Raw genomic sequence first — 13810 nt, 5'->3', positions numbered from 1 at the left:
CCTTCCCGCTCACGAGTAAGTACAATATTATCATCATGGACGTTTCAATTTTGCATCAAGTTACTTATTTTGGGAATACAAGTTAGTTTAAGAATTTTGGAGATGGAATCAGATAAAAGTGGTAGTCGGCAGAAGAGGCAAAATTTACGGACGACAATATTCGTAAATACTGTGATGGTCCCTTTTACTGGGTCAACAAGTTGGCGGGAATCTATAAACACAACATCTTGAAGTTAGCTGCAGGGAGAGAGTGGGATTACCCCGAGAAAACTCGCTTTCACGGGACAAGTAACTTGTTGGTTGCCTACAATGTGCCTAACTGTAATAAAAGAGAATCATGGGTTAGTTATATAACGCTAAGTAATGTGAGTTGTGGTCATGTTATCCAACTACTTTTCTACTACATTACAAAACATGTTATATGGCGATATTGTTTTGTCTGAGGCACATGAGATGGTGGCTAAGGCTATGGTGAGACTGATTCGTTTTTCTGCTTCCTTATAGTATTGTATCCCTTGTGTGTCGTTGGCATAAGGTAATTTGCTCACTTTATGTAGATAAGTAATTGGTGTGTATTTTGAAAGTTTTAGGACTAATTTTTGTGTATGATTCTGTTGATATTATAGTATCATGAACGTAAGATCATGAGATGCTAATTGTGACCGAGCAACCGTATTCGATAAATGGCTTTATAGAGTTTAATTATGTTACTAATGGTGTATCTTTTATTCTTACCAGCTATTAGTCTGAGATGGTTAATTCGTTTGCTGATGGTTTCGTGTGTTTTATTTATGTTATCTGCCTATGTAAGTCTTTGTCCAATGTGATACCAAAACAGTTAGCTTTATAAATCAGTTTTATTTTGGTTATTTAGTTTTAATTTAACTTTTTTTAGTTTTTAAAATGTTTGTTTAAGCTTTTCTGGAATACTATTACCTAGGTTTAATATGACCCACCAATAGTTAATGACATTTAGAGAATTTTGAACCCGACCCGCATCTATTAACGGACTTAGGCCCAGCATGGCCGGTGGTTAGGGAGCTCGACACGCAATCTGAGGGTTACTGGTTCAAATCCCCGTCACACCAAATATGCTCCTCCTTTCAGCTGTGGGGGCGTGTTCTTTTAGCCAATGTGTTTCAGAAACAAACAAACTAAGTAAAAATTAAATAATATATTCTAATAGGGGAACTTAAACCCATACTGAACATTCTCACATATTAACTACCATATTACAACGCCCCTATAATCTTATATCTATTATTCCTATCTTCTCCACAGCTGGTGAATAATAATAATCACTTGTTGAAATCTCATTCTTAACCTGAGGGGGTTGAAACGTTTTTGCGTGGTTTGTGTTTCTAAATAAAAGTTTTTTAAAACCTATATCAGCTGTTCCTACTATATTTATATATATATATATATTACTCCAAGTGAGTTCCTTGTCATAATTAATAATTTGAATGCCCAGGGATAGTTAAATTCCCTTTCAAAACACTTTAATATTTCATTTAGTTTCAATTTTGTTAGTTCTACGTACAAAACGAAAGCAAGACACAAAACGATTTTGTTTTGTTTTTTATGCTGGATTTCGCGCAAAGCCACACGAAAACTATCTGCGCAGAATATCGGTAATTATGAAGTAACAGGCAAGAGAGAAATCAACTTGCCATCACTACCCCACGCCAACTTTTAGACTACTTTTTATCAACAAAAAGTTGGATTGATCGTTACCTTATAATGCCCCCACGGCTGAAATTCGAACTCACGACCCGCAGTCTGTGAGCCGAGTACACCATCAGATCATGCCGTGTCACAAACAGAACCCTTTTTTTCTGGAAAGAATACGCACAAATCTACAATTAAACCATTATTAAATGTTCAAAAAACTTACAACACTTAAATCGCATTTCGATTCCCCGTGGTGGACACAGCAACGTAACTTTGCTTTAAAACAAACAAATAAAACGTTGAAAAGAATGAAAAGGCAAAGTAGGAGGAGGAGATAAATTGGCCGCTAGACATAAGATAAACTGCTGTTAAATGCTCGTTTTGGATAGCATTTGTCTGCTTGGCTGTAGATAAGCACAAAGTTACACAGAGGGCTAATTTTGCTCTGCCCAACAGGTATCAAACTCCGATAAGTCGTAAGTCTGCAGACATACCATTTTGCTACTACAGGGGTAAACTGACAGGAAGTGATTTTAAGTGTCAAAGGAAAATCAAACATAAACAATTATGTTAAGGGAATAATACAACATCACTGTGATCAATAATGTGATCACTGCTGCTGTATTTGATTTCAAATGGAAAACTATGCTTATTAATTTCACTTCAAGCGAATTCTCAGTAAAATGAAATGGGTTCTAATTTGGCAGTTAAGCTGATATTTTGTTTTACTCCAGTATAATCTGGGTAGGTTGTTGTATCAGTTTTATAATGTTCAGCTTTTATAACAACTCAGCTCTTTAACAATAACATCTTTCTTAAAATCAACATTAAAAATAATTCTCAGCATCTTATTACTGGATCCGGCGTGCCAAAGTGGTCAGAGCACTTGACTCGTAATATTAGGGTCGCGGGTTCGAATCTCCTCACAACAAACATGTCTGCACTTTCAGCCGTAGTGACGGTAAATCTCTATTCGTTGGCAAAAGAGTAGCCCGATAGTGGGCGGTGTGCGGTGTTGATTAAGCTGTCTTCCCTCTAGTCTTACAATGCTAAATTAGGGACATCTAGCGCAGATAGTCCTCGAGTGGCTTTGCGCGACATTCAAAAACAAACCAACTTCATACATATATCATTACTACCTGGATATTTTCCGGATATCTGAAAAAAAGCATTAATAACTGTTATTTCTCAAAATTTATCATCATGTAGCTTCAACCCTTCAACATTAGACTGATCAACTTACTCAGTTGATTAGTTGTAGCAAAAACACTTATTTTTTCGGCGAAGAAAATAATTTGTTACCCAACGTGCAAAACTTGTCCAGAACAAACAAATAAACTATACGTCACTTAACTCGACTCACAGAGTCGGTGTTCAAGTCACTGAAAGACAATCAAGCCTTTCTTAATGTGCACTTCAACAGTGTTTGGAATAACGAGATTAGATACAAAGTCTAGTTCATAAACATGAACAGTGCCATAATTAGATGAACCTCTTAACTAACCGCAAGGCGATCGTTAAAATAAACAAAACATTATCTATAGTAATGTATATCGCAACAGGAGTCCCTCTAGGGCCAGTTCCCTTGCTTTTGCAGTACATTATATTTACAAACAGCATAGCTTATCCGATCTTACCTATACATACTAACGACAATGCTCTTTGGAGGGTCTCAATAAAACCTGTGAAACCCGTTAATGTTTCTTTTAAATTTTGCGCAAAACTACACGAGTGCCATCTACACTAGTCGCCCCTAATTTTGCAGTGTAAGACTAAAAGGAAGGCAGATGGTTATCACCATCCACCGCCAACTCTTGGGATACTCTTTTACCAACGAACAGTGGTATTGACGGTCACATTATAACATCACCCCAGCTGAAAGAGCGAGAATATTTGGTATTATGGGAGATTCAAACCTGCGGCCTTCGGAATATGAGATGAGTGCCTTATCCATCTGGCCATGCCGGGCCCGAGCATATTTTGTGTGACTGGAAGTTCACTTTAGTTTCTGTACCTAATACGTTATTGTTTTATGCGGTTATACTGTGATTATTTAAGATACAATGTTCGAAAACATTGATTTTTTTGTGTCCATTAAATTAGGTTTCCATTTTTCGGCCTGTTTATTCGATACGTATATCATGGAAGTTGTTGCATGATATTTTACAAATTCCAACAGTGACTAAATATTTGTAATAACGATAGTGAATCGTAATTTTCTGCTCTTTTGAAATGTCTAATTATGTAATGAACGTCTGTTTAATGTTATTTTACAGTCTGTTAATTACATAAAAATATTTAACCTATAGCTTTAATAAAACTCAGTTCAATGTTTTCTTTTTTGTACCTTTAAAAATTTCAAGATTACAATATGGCGTGCATCTTTCAGTAATCTGCTTTAATTGAATTTCGAGAGTTAATTGCAAATACTGCTTTAGTAAAAAAATGTCCATCTGTACAAATAGCTCTGCAGTCTCTATATACGTATCGTCTAATGTTTGAAAGAAGAAAATGGTTTTACAATAACATATCACATCCACGTGGCATTAAAAGTCACATCACACAGAACATTCAAATTGAAAGTAATTTATTATTTAATAGTATCACAAGATAGTGATCAGTTTTGGAAGAAAAAAACACAAAAAACAACACATGTTTCTGTTTGTCAATGTTTCTGGTGAGCACGTGTACCAACATACTCTAAAATGTAATGATATCACTGGTTGAATGTAAATCAACTGCCCATACATTCTATATGTTATATATATATATATATGTATACAAGTTTCTCCTTTACATTTGTAATTAAGCTTGAATTTTTGATTATGATTTTAGCAACAAATATTTTAAATCAATCGCTGAAAACATCTTAATTAAATATAGTTTAGGAAAGAACCATTAAACATTTTACGTGTATAATATTAAGGTATGACAAAATAAACAATTACGTAGTAAACGAAGTGACATAATGGTAAATGAGAAGGTTATAAAACTAAAGTTGAAGTGCAAGTCTTGTTAACAGAGCCAAACAGCATGTGTACAAAAGCTTTATGAGTAATGGCATTCCATCATATTTAAGTGTTATTGTAAAATAAAATTAAAAAAGCACAAACATAAATAGACAAATGTATTTTCAGGAATAATCTCTGTTAAGTAATTATAAATTTTATTAACGTTTGTTTCTTGTTGTATTGTTAATTTGTTGTTTTTTTTTTTAATTTTGCTCAAATCTACACGACGGTTATCTACGCTAACCGCTCATAATTTAGCAGTAATATACTAGAAGAAATGCAGTTTATCAGCACCATTTGTCGTCAACTTTTGGAATATTCTTTCACCAACTACCGGTAGGATTGATAGTTACATTATAACGCTCACATAGCTGAAAGGGCGATCATTTTAGATTACTAGGATTCGAACCAGCAGATTACCCTAACCACCAGGCCATGCATCCAGAAAAGGCCAACAGTGTACTACACAGATTTGCGTACGATTCATTGTGTTTGTTTGTTTTTTTGAATTTCGCGCAAAGCTACTCGAGGGCTATCTGCGCTAGCAGTCCCTAATTTAGTAGTGTAAGACTAGAGGGAAGGCAGTTAGTCATCACCACCCACCGCAAACTCTTGGGCTACTCTTTTACCAACGAATAGTGGGATTGAACGAAACATTATAACGCCCCCACGACTGAAAGGGCGAACATGTTTGGTGCGACGAGGATTCAAACCGGCGAACCTCAGATTACAAGTCAAGCGCCTTAACCACTTGGCCATGCTATGGCCTAGTCATAAATAGAAGAGAACACATTGTCAAGAAATTCAATCACTTTGATCTTAATCTATATTTCCAAAAAATACCACGATCTGTGTTCCTCTCCCTTATTAGTAGTCTGCTTGTAACGAGTTTTATGAAACATAACCTTCAAGATTTATTATCATTGTAGTAACTCATCATTTATGCACTTACTACTTTGATATGGGCGATTTTGTCCAAGGTGTTCAAAACAAATAAAACTTACAGGTGGTGAACATCCGTCTTGACAACATTTTGTGAAATAATACATAACCATGGACTTCCAGTGTCCTTAAAATTAGTAGAATTTCTTAAACTATATATTCTATACTTTTCACCCTTGTTAAAAACAACACATTTATGATTAGAATTTACGGATAACCAAAGATAATTTTTCATGTTCGAATGAGCTGAAATAATCTACATGTTGTAGAACGTACTATAACCAGGACCGGATTATTTATTAAGCACAATAGGCATAGTACCTTGGACCTACGAAAGGTACGGGTCCATGAAAACTTTTCTTAGACTGAGAATTTAAAAATAAATCTTGCAATTAAAAATATAGGTTGAATCCCTCTTAGTATATTCTAAGTCGCTTGCATTAAATATGAATAAAGCTTAGCCTTTTCATAGAGGTATAAAGAGCCCCAGAAGAGAATAATAATAAGAAATACTAGTTCTGTTGCATTTGATGTCACTTTTGATAATGGTTGGGAACGTTTTAACACGTATAATGCTAAGCTGATTTGATCATGCACATATAGTTTAATCATGAAGGAGCTTATCGCGTTATTTGTAGATTTCTTTCCCTTACTTGGATTGCTTAGGTCTAGTCTGCTGTATTCTTTATAAGTTTACTGGTTTTCTTTGAATGAACAGTTCAGTCTAAGGCTTAAGTTATATAATTTTTCATTAAATGAACATTTCATTCTCAGGCCTACGTTTCATAGATTTTGCTATATGAATATTTAAACATCAGGCCTTAGTTTTATGGTTTTCTTTATGTCAACCTTTCAACGTAGACTTTAGTTCTGTAGTTTTTGATAAACTAATACCTCAATCTCAAGCCTGACAATATATCTAAAGTTGTTATATTTGTCATTTATTAATTGGATGCTTTTCTTAGTTTTCACAAATTAGAAATTATGAGCATTGAGGTATTTATGTTTAGGGAAACTGTTTCTGGTCCTTCAGATAATTGATACAGTATTCCTGAAAATGTAATTTACAAAATATGTTTTTCTGTTTGTCTGCGTTTTAAAATTTAATTTTAAAGGTCATATTTCATTTAAATAGGCCTGCCTTTCTCTGAACATATATTATATGTACACATACACTATTGAATTTGTCAACGTAATTCGTGCTAAAATTTACTTCAGTGGTCCTGTAATTTCTTTCATTTTTACTTATTTATTTCTATACTAATAAACTATATGTACGTTAAGTTTGTCTTTCACAATATAATCTATTCTTCAGGCAATTGTAGGTTTTACTCCGTCTGATATAAAATGTTTTATTAACAACATATTAAAAGTTTTATGTCGCATTGCTGTCCGCTTTGCTCGTTTCCTCGTATAATCGGTAATTCTGTTAACGTTACCTCTCAGAGATATACTGTTTTGACTATAGTGTTCTTTCCAGCTATTGTCATATAATTATTAGGTAATACTTGTAACCTGTGACGCTGCGATTCCTTATAAAAAAGGATTAAGCTAAAACATCTGGTTTAATTTATTGTTTTAGTTTTCCGAAGTTTAATCACTCACGGTTTTTAGGTATAATTTTAACCCTCCAGCATGTTCTACAACATTTGAATTTCATAAATCGATACTTACGGAGATTTGTAGATATCCGCCACGTTTAAATGTACAACGTGTGGTAGTTTGGTTTTTGAATGTCGCACAAATATACACGAGGACTATCTGCGCTAACCGTCCCTAATTTTGCAGTGTAAGACTAGAGGGAAGACAGCTAGTTTTCATCACCCAACGTCAACTCTTGAGCTACTCTTTTACCAACGAATAGAGGGATTGATTGTCACATTATAATGCCCCTACAGCTAAAAGGATGAACATGTTTGGTGTGATGGGATTCGAACCCATGACCCTCGGATTACGAGTCGAACGTCTTAAACCATCTGACCATGCGGGGCCTACAACGTAAAATAATATGGAAGTATTGTACGCATTAAGTCTTACAGTTCTGACAAAGATTAACCATTAAAAATGTAATATTTCTAACTATTAAGATCTGGATGACTTTTAATATTCAATTGACCAAGTTTCATTTTCGTTATAATTTACATTTTCTACAGTGTTAATTTCAGTCTGAGACACAAATGCATTCTTCAAGATGAAACTTATTCAGATTTTATTTATTCAGTAACTTTTAAATATGTCCGGATCTCTCTTTATATACAAGTCGTTTGTTTTCCAGAACTATATTTTCTCAGTCATTTGAATGGTGTAAGGTGTCGTACGTTAGAAACAGAATAGAAACGGATATCTAGCAAACGAATTACAATATATATATAGCTTCATGAAATATATTTTAGGGGCAAATAATTGAAAGGCTTTGACGAAATTAGCTCTTTCAGTAGCTCATTTTACTGGTAAAAAAATTGATAGGAAGAAAATTATACTATATGTATATATATCATCGAAAAGTACATTTTAGAGAAAAGTACCTGTAAGGCCTTGATAGAATTATGTATATCAATAGCTTATTTAAGTAGAACATAACAGATAACAAAGAAACTGAAATATACATATATATATCATCGAAAAATATATTTTAGAAACAAATAGCTGAAATACATTGATAGAATTAAGTATATTAGTAGCTTATCTGGACAGCATATAATTGATAATCATGCCTTTAATCTAGGATAAGAAAAGAAACCAGTGTGAAAATACAAAAATACACTTTCTTAAAAGTGTTTGTGTGGTTTCCTTTTAGCAAAGCCACATCCGGCTATCTGTTAAGTCCACCCTAAGGAAATAGAATGCCTGATTTTATCGTTGTAAGTCCGTAGACTTACCGCTGCATCAGCAGGGGACTTTCTGAAAAGTCTCGTGTTGTTTAATTAAATTGTATGATCAATTAAACATGTCTTAATAATTGAACACTTTTTTCTCAGTTCAAATACAACTAATTTTTTTCAATCAACATAATATTTTTACCTAATGTTTTGTTTGATGTTTTTTTTTAAACATCACTATTTTTGGAATTCGTGAAACAGTTCTTGGAAATTACTATTGGATAACTTATAAAAAATATAGCTAGATTTAATTTGTTAAGGTAAAAGAAAGAATCCACAAACCAAATATCCCATTTCCGTAATGTAATATGTCTTGGTTTTTAAGTTATCTGAAAATCACTCTCTCTCTGTTTTCCTCAGGTATATAACTCCAGTGTGTATGATCTTAAACGAGATAAAAGAGTAATGGACCAGATGTTCAAACCCAAAAAGTCTGACATCTTTACCATCTTTTGCTATTCGCATCCAAATGTGGGAATATGGCTTTTCTCCAGGTACACATAAGTTATAAAAAAATAATAATAAACGCTAATAGTTAGAGCATGATACATCATTAGCGGAGACATAAAAATGTTTGTATCACAAATATGATGTTTACACATAAAACCCGGAATATATCAAACCCCCATCTTTTATTTTAGAGTGTCTCCCATCCTCCACTTTTCCATGTTGCTGTTTGGATATTCCAAGTAATACCTTTCCAATGGTTCTAAAAACTAATGTTCTGTTCAAACATGTAGTATGTCCCCCAAAAATAAAGCGATCTTTGCTAATTTGTTATTCCAATGTTATGTAACATCACCCAACATCTTCTCAACATGTGGGTAGGCCTTCCTAATACCATATATATCTACTGTTAGAATAATAAAACTAAACAGAACTTTATAAAACACGTTTTACAGATATTATAGAAATTATGTTGTACACATCGTCTGTTCTTTATCAACACTTATCGAATGCACAGGCCTGCGAATAAAAGTTCATAAAAGTTGTTTTGGTTTTAATAGCAAATAATTCAGCTACGTAAGCTTCGAAAATAATATATATATATATATATATTCTAACTCGTAAGAAAGTTTCACAAATCGGGAAGAAAAAAATCTCTTGCTTAGATCAAATTTACCACAAATATAACAGAATACGTCTATATAATTTGCATAAATATTTGTTGCCATAGCGACGAATAAATAATGTTGAAAATAATAAAATAATGTGGAAGTGAAAACACAAACAAATATTATTCAGAAATGACACGGCATGTGTCGTATTAACCGTCTATATACTAGTGATATGTTTGTCCTGGAATCTAGAACGATCGATTATAAGACTCTCACGTTGCGATTGGTCTGGAGAAATCGATAGCCAGTGGTTGACAAAATTTTAAGCATATCAAAATTTGATCCGATTTCAAAGAAATTAATTCACTTATTTAAAAGTGCATACGACGTTTTATGGAAAATCTGTACGTGATGGAAAAACTGGATATAACTTTCGGAGCCAACGTACAGTAATTATTGAAGAACATTAAAAGAATTTCAAGACAATAAAACTATCGCTGACCTGTGTAATCGTCAGTCTCTAAACGAAATTAGCAAAAATCTGAGACACTACATTCGATACCTTCAAGAAGACGATTCTGCCTTCTGACACTATAAGGTAATCATAAATAGAAGCGGAATATAAGTAATAACCATAACTAAACCTACGAGTTTCCATAAGAAATTGAGTTTCAATTTTAACCATGTAAAGTTCGCAGCTCGAAACGTGGGCGTGAAGACCCGACAATGTAATTTCATAAATTTTAAAAATATATGCCTTCAAGGTCCTGGCGCTGTGTACTCATAAAACAACAGAAGTTCTGTTTGTTTTGTTTTTTGTTTTGAATTTCGCGCAAAGTTACACGAGAGCTATCTGCGCTACCCTTCCCAATTTAGCAGTGTAAGACAAGACGGGGCAGCTAGTCATCACCACCCATCGTCAATTTTTGGACTACTCTTTTAACTACGAATAGTGGGATTGCCCATCACATTATAACGCCCCCACGACTGAAAGGGCGGAATCTCTGGCGTGACAGGACCCTCGGATAACGAGTCGAGTGCCTTAACCACCTGGCCATAGCAGGCCTTCTCTTGGTGTTCTGACATTGTCATTTTATGAACCCAAAGGAAAAGAGCTTTACACCCTTACACCGTAACCTTGCGAAACCTAAGGAGAAGTTATACCCCGAAATTAAATTTATAAACTCTATCATGTGGGCTCTAAATTCTAGAAATATAATCCGTGATGACGAGAAAACCCACTTGTAGAGAAAAATATATGTGTAAAAATGGCTGGTATGGTTAGAGAAAACTCTATGTAGAGGAGCGAACAACATTTCGATCTTCTTCGGTCATCGTCAGGTTTACAAAAAAAAAAAAAGTGGTAACTGACCGACTAAAATCAACTAACAAAAGTAAATATATCCCACGAATTAAAAAATCACGAAACCATATACTGTTGCATACCATATATTCACGACATCAGCAAAAAAATAACCAACATTTGGCAAAAACTAGTAACAAGATATGACATTCCAGTTAAAACCAAATTTATTCAAAAAGCAGGCACAAAATTAAGGTGTATACTATGTGAAAACTACATTGACAAACACCACTTCAACATTATTTATAAAACACAATGTGATAAGTGCCACGTCTTCTATATTGGAGAATCAAGTAGAAAAATAAAAACCAGATTTTTACCAGAAGTCACCTTCACACGTTTTTGAACACTTTAAATCAAATAAACACAACATAACCATAGAAAACACCCAAACACTAAATAAAGAAATAAACATAAACAAATGCAAAATTAAAGAAGCCTTACTTATACAACAACTCAAGCCCAAAATAAACCAATACAAAGGAACACCTTTATACCTATATTAATAAAATATAATCAAACACGCCCTTTACATTCCTACACTCAATTACACATCCATATTCAAACATGTGGTCAGCTATTGGACAGTTACCTCTTTCTTTCTTTGTGAACCTGACGATGACCGAAGAAGATCGAAATGTTGTTAGCTTCTCTACATAGAGTTTTCTCTATCCATAACAGCCATTTTTACATATATATTCTAGAAATATAAATTTATAGATCCTAGAAATAGATAATGCGATTTTCTGCCGTTTCTTCTCTGGAAAAATATTTGTCATTTTCGAAACCAGGTACTACAACAAGATATCGTAACAAAAAAAAAGAGAAAAACTTATCTAAGTATCTCTAACTTTTGAATACTAGACCTAAATATAAGTGGAAATACTAATGTGCGTGTTTTCTTATGATATAGCCACATGGAGCAAGTTGGTGTGAACATCGAGGGGGAATCGAACTCGTGGTTTTAGCATTGTAACTGCAAAGACTTACTGCTGTCCTCTCATGGGAAATAAACGGTTTTGTTGTTTGTTTTTGAATTTCTTGCACAGCTACACGAGGGCTAACTGGGCTACCGTCCCTAATTTTCCAGTGTAAGACTAGAATGAAGGCAGCTAGTCATCATCACCTACCTCCATCTCTTGGGCTATGTTTCATTTCATTCAATACTCGAAATGTACTTTTATTATATTAAGCGTTATTATGTGATAATAAAAGGAGTCATTATCTTGAATGTAGTCACTTTTCTAATACTCTACATCAGTGTTTGTGACTTGAAAAAAATGTTATTCTGTATGCTCTTAATTAATTTTTAACAGATTTCTTTTTCATTGTTATTTCAGAGCTTGGACAATTTATGACAGGAAGGCTATGTATAACGTTTTTTAAAAATTGACCTCTCCAGACAATTTCAAAGACGTTCTTAGATGACCGTTTCCCGACATTGATAAAGGTTATTTGAAACCAGGCACAATTTATATGTCTTTTCTAAAACGTTAAGCCTCCTTTTATTTCAACAGTAAATTGTATGTGGATACAGAAACTTCCTAGAATGTGCTCATTTGATACCCATGGGTTTTTAGACATGCAGTCACTTCACAGAGGGATTTATGCTACTCGTGCAGAACACGAGTCACACTATAACATTCTCTTCACAATCTATCAGATTTCTGATTTATATTCTGCCATTACTCCAATACCAGGTGAAACTGCTCTTATCACTCCAGAACATTTGTAACCAATAGTTTAGATTCCAACGCTGACGAATTTTATATCAAGTAAACTGTGGACAGAGTCCCTAGAGACGATGTAGGGTTCGGATATCCTGGCTATCGAAAGCATTGACATTAATTATAAGCATGCTATAGTTAAATTGCATTCGCTTCATCACATTCGGGAATTCTGAACCGTAATCGCCATCTTGTAAGACAAGCGAATCGAAGAATGTAATTGCCTTTCCTACCTGTTCGATTAACCTAATTGATTTTTCGAATTAAATTATCACAATGAGCAATAAAATCTCGTGAATGCATCGTGAAGAGACTTATCAAGATGTCTTAATTATTTATTTCTAGAGCGAGATATCTTGACAAACTTTGTTGGGCAAATAATATTTACAATTTACTTGATATTTCTTATCAAGACATTGTAGAATATCTTATCAACTTAAAACGTGCACACACATTGAAACACGTTTATTTGTTATAAATAATTATTTTAGTTGCTAGAGCAGGAACCTGCAAAACATTTACGAAAAATTTGTATTTTTAATAATTTAAATATAAAATTTGTAGAACAATGCAAAAGAATTATTATAATTGTTCGCACCGCAATTTAAATTCATTTGTATTAGGCCTAACATTAGTTTGTTTGTTGTAGAATTTCACGCAAAGATACATGAGGAACATTTGCGCTAGCCATCACTAATTCAGCAGTGTAAGACTAGAGGGAAGGCAGCTAGTCATCACCGCCCACCGCCAACTCCTGGGCTACTCTTTTGCTAATGAACAGTGGGATTGAGTGTAACATTAAACGCCCTCACGGCTGAAAGGACGAGCAAGTTTCGTGGGACGGGGATTCGAACCCGCGACCCCCGCGGATTACGAGTCGAGTGCCTTAACGACCTTGCCCTGCTATGTCATTATATTTACGTCTATCTGTTGTTTATATGTGTTTAAATGAAGTGCGTGCGCATTTTTAGAACAAACGAAATTGAGTATTGCTATAATATATTGTACTGGCATCGATTTCATAGATTCAACATATATGTACTTGGTTCAGATTAAAGTTATGTGTCAAGATGCCAAACGTTTTAAGGTACATCGTCTTCACGTCAATTTCGAAAGGTTACGTTATTTCGTTCAGATCAAAGCCACAATAGGCTATTTG

The 13810-nt window shown here is 34.1% G+C and overlaps 1 long non-coding RNA gene across 1 annotated transcript; it reads left to right on the top strand.

Annotated features, from left to right (window-relative positions):
- The first annotated feature begins 346 nt into the window (after positions 1 to 346).
- On the top strand, positions 347 to 12064 carry LOC143236083 (uncharacterized). Its single transcript, XR_013019482.1, has 3 exons — positions 347 to 535; positions 8864 to 8997; positions 11838 to 12064. It is a non-coding gene; the product is annotated as an uncharacterized LOC143236083 (long non-coding RNA).
- The last annotated feature ends 1746 nt before the right edge of the window (positions 12065 to 13810 follow it).

Source organism: Tachypleus tridentatus, chromosome 2 (assembly GCF_004210375.1).
Source record: "Tachypleus tridentatus isolate NWPU-2018 chromosome 2, ASM421037v1, whole genome shotgun sequence".
Taxonomy (NCBI): domain Eukaryota; kingdom Metazoa; phylum Arthropoda; class Merostomata; order Xiphosura; family Limulidae; genus Tachypleus; species Tachypleus tridentatus.
The sequence above is the reverse complement of the archived record's forward strand: the minus strand, read 5'-3'. Positions and strand labels throughout refer to the sequence as shown.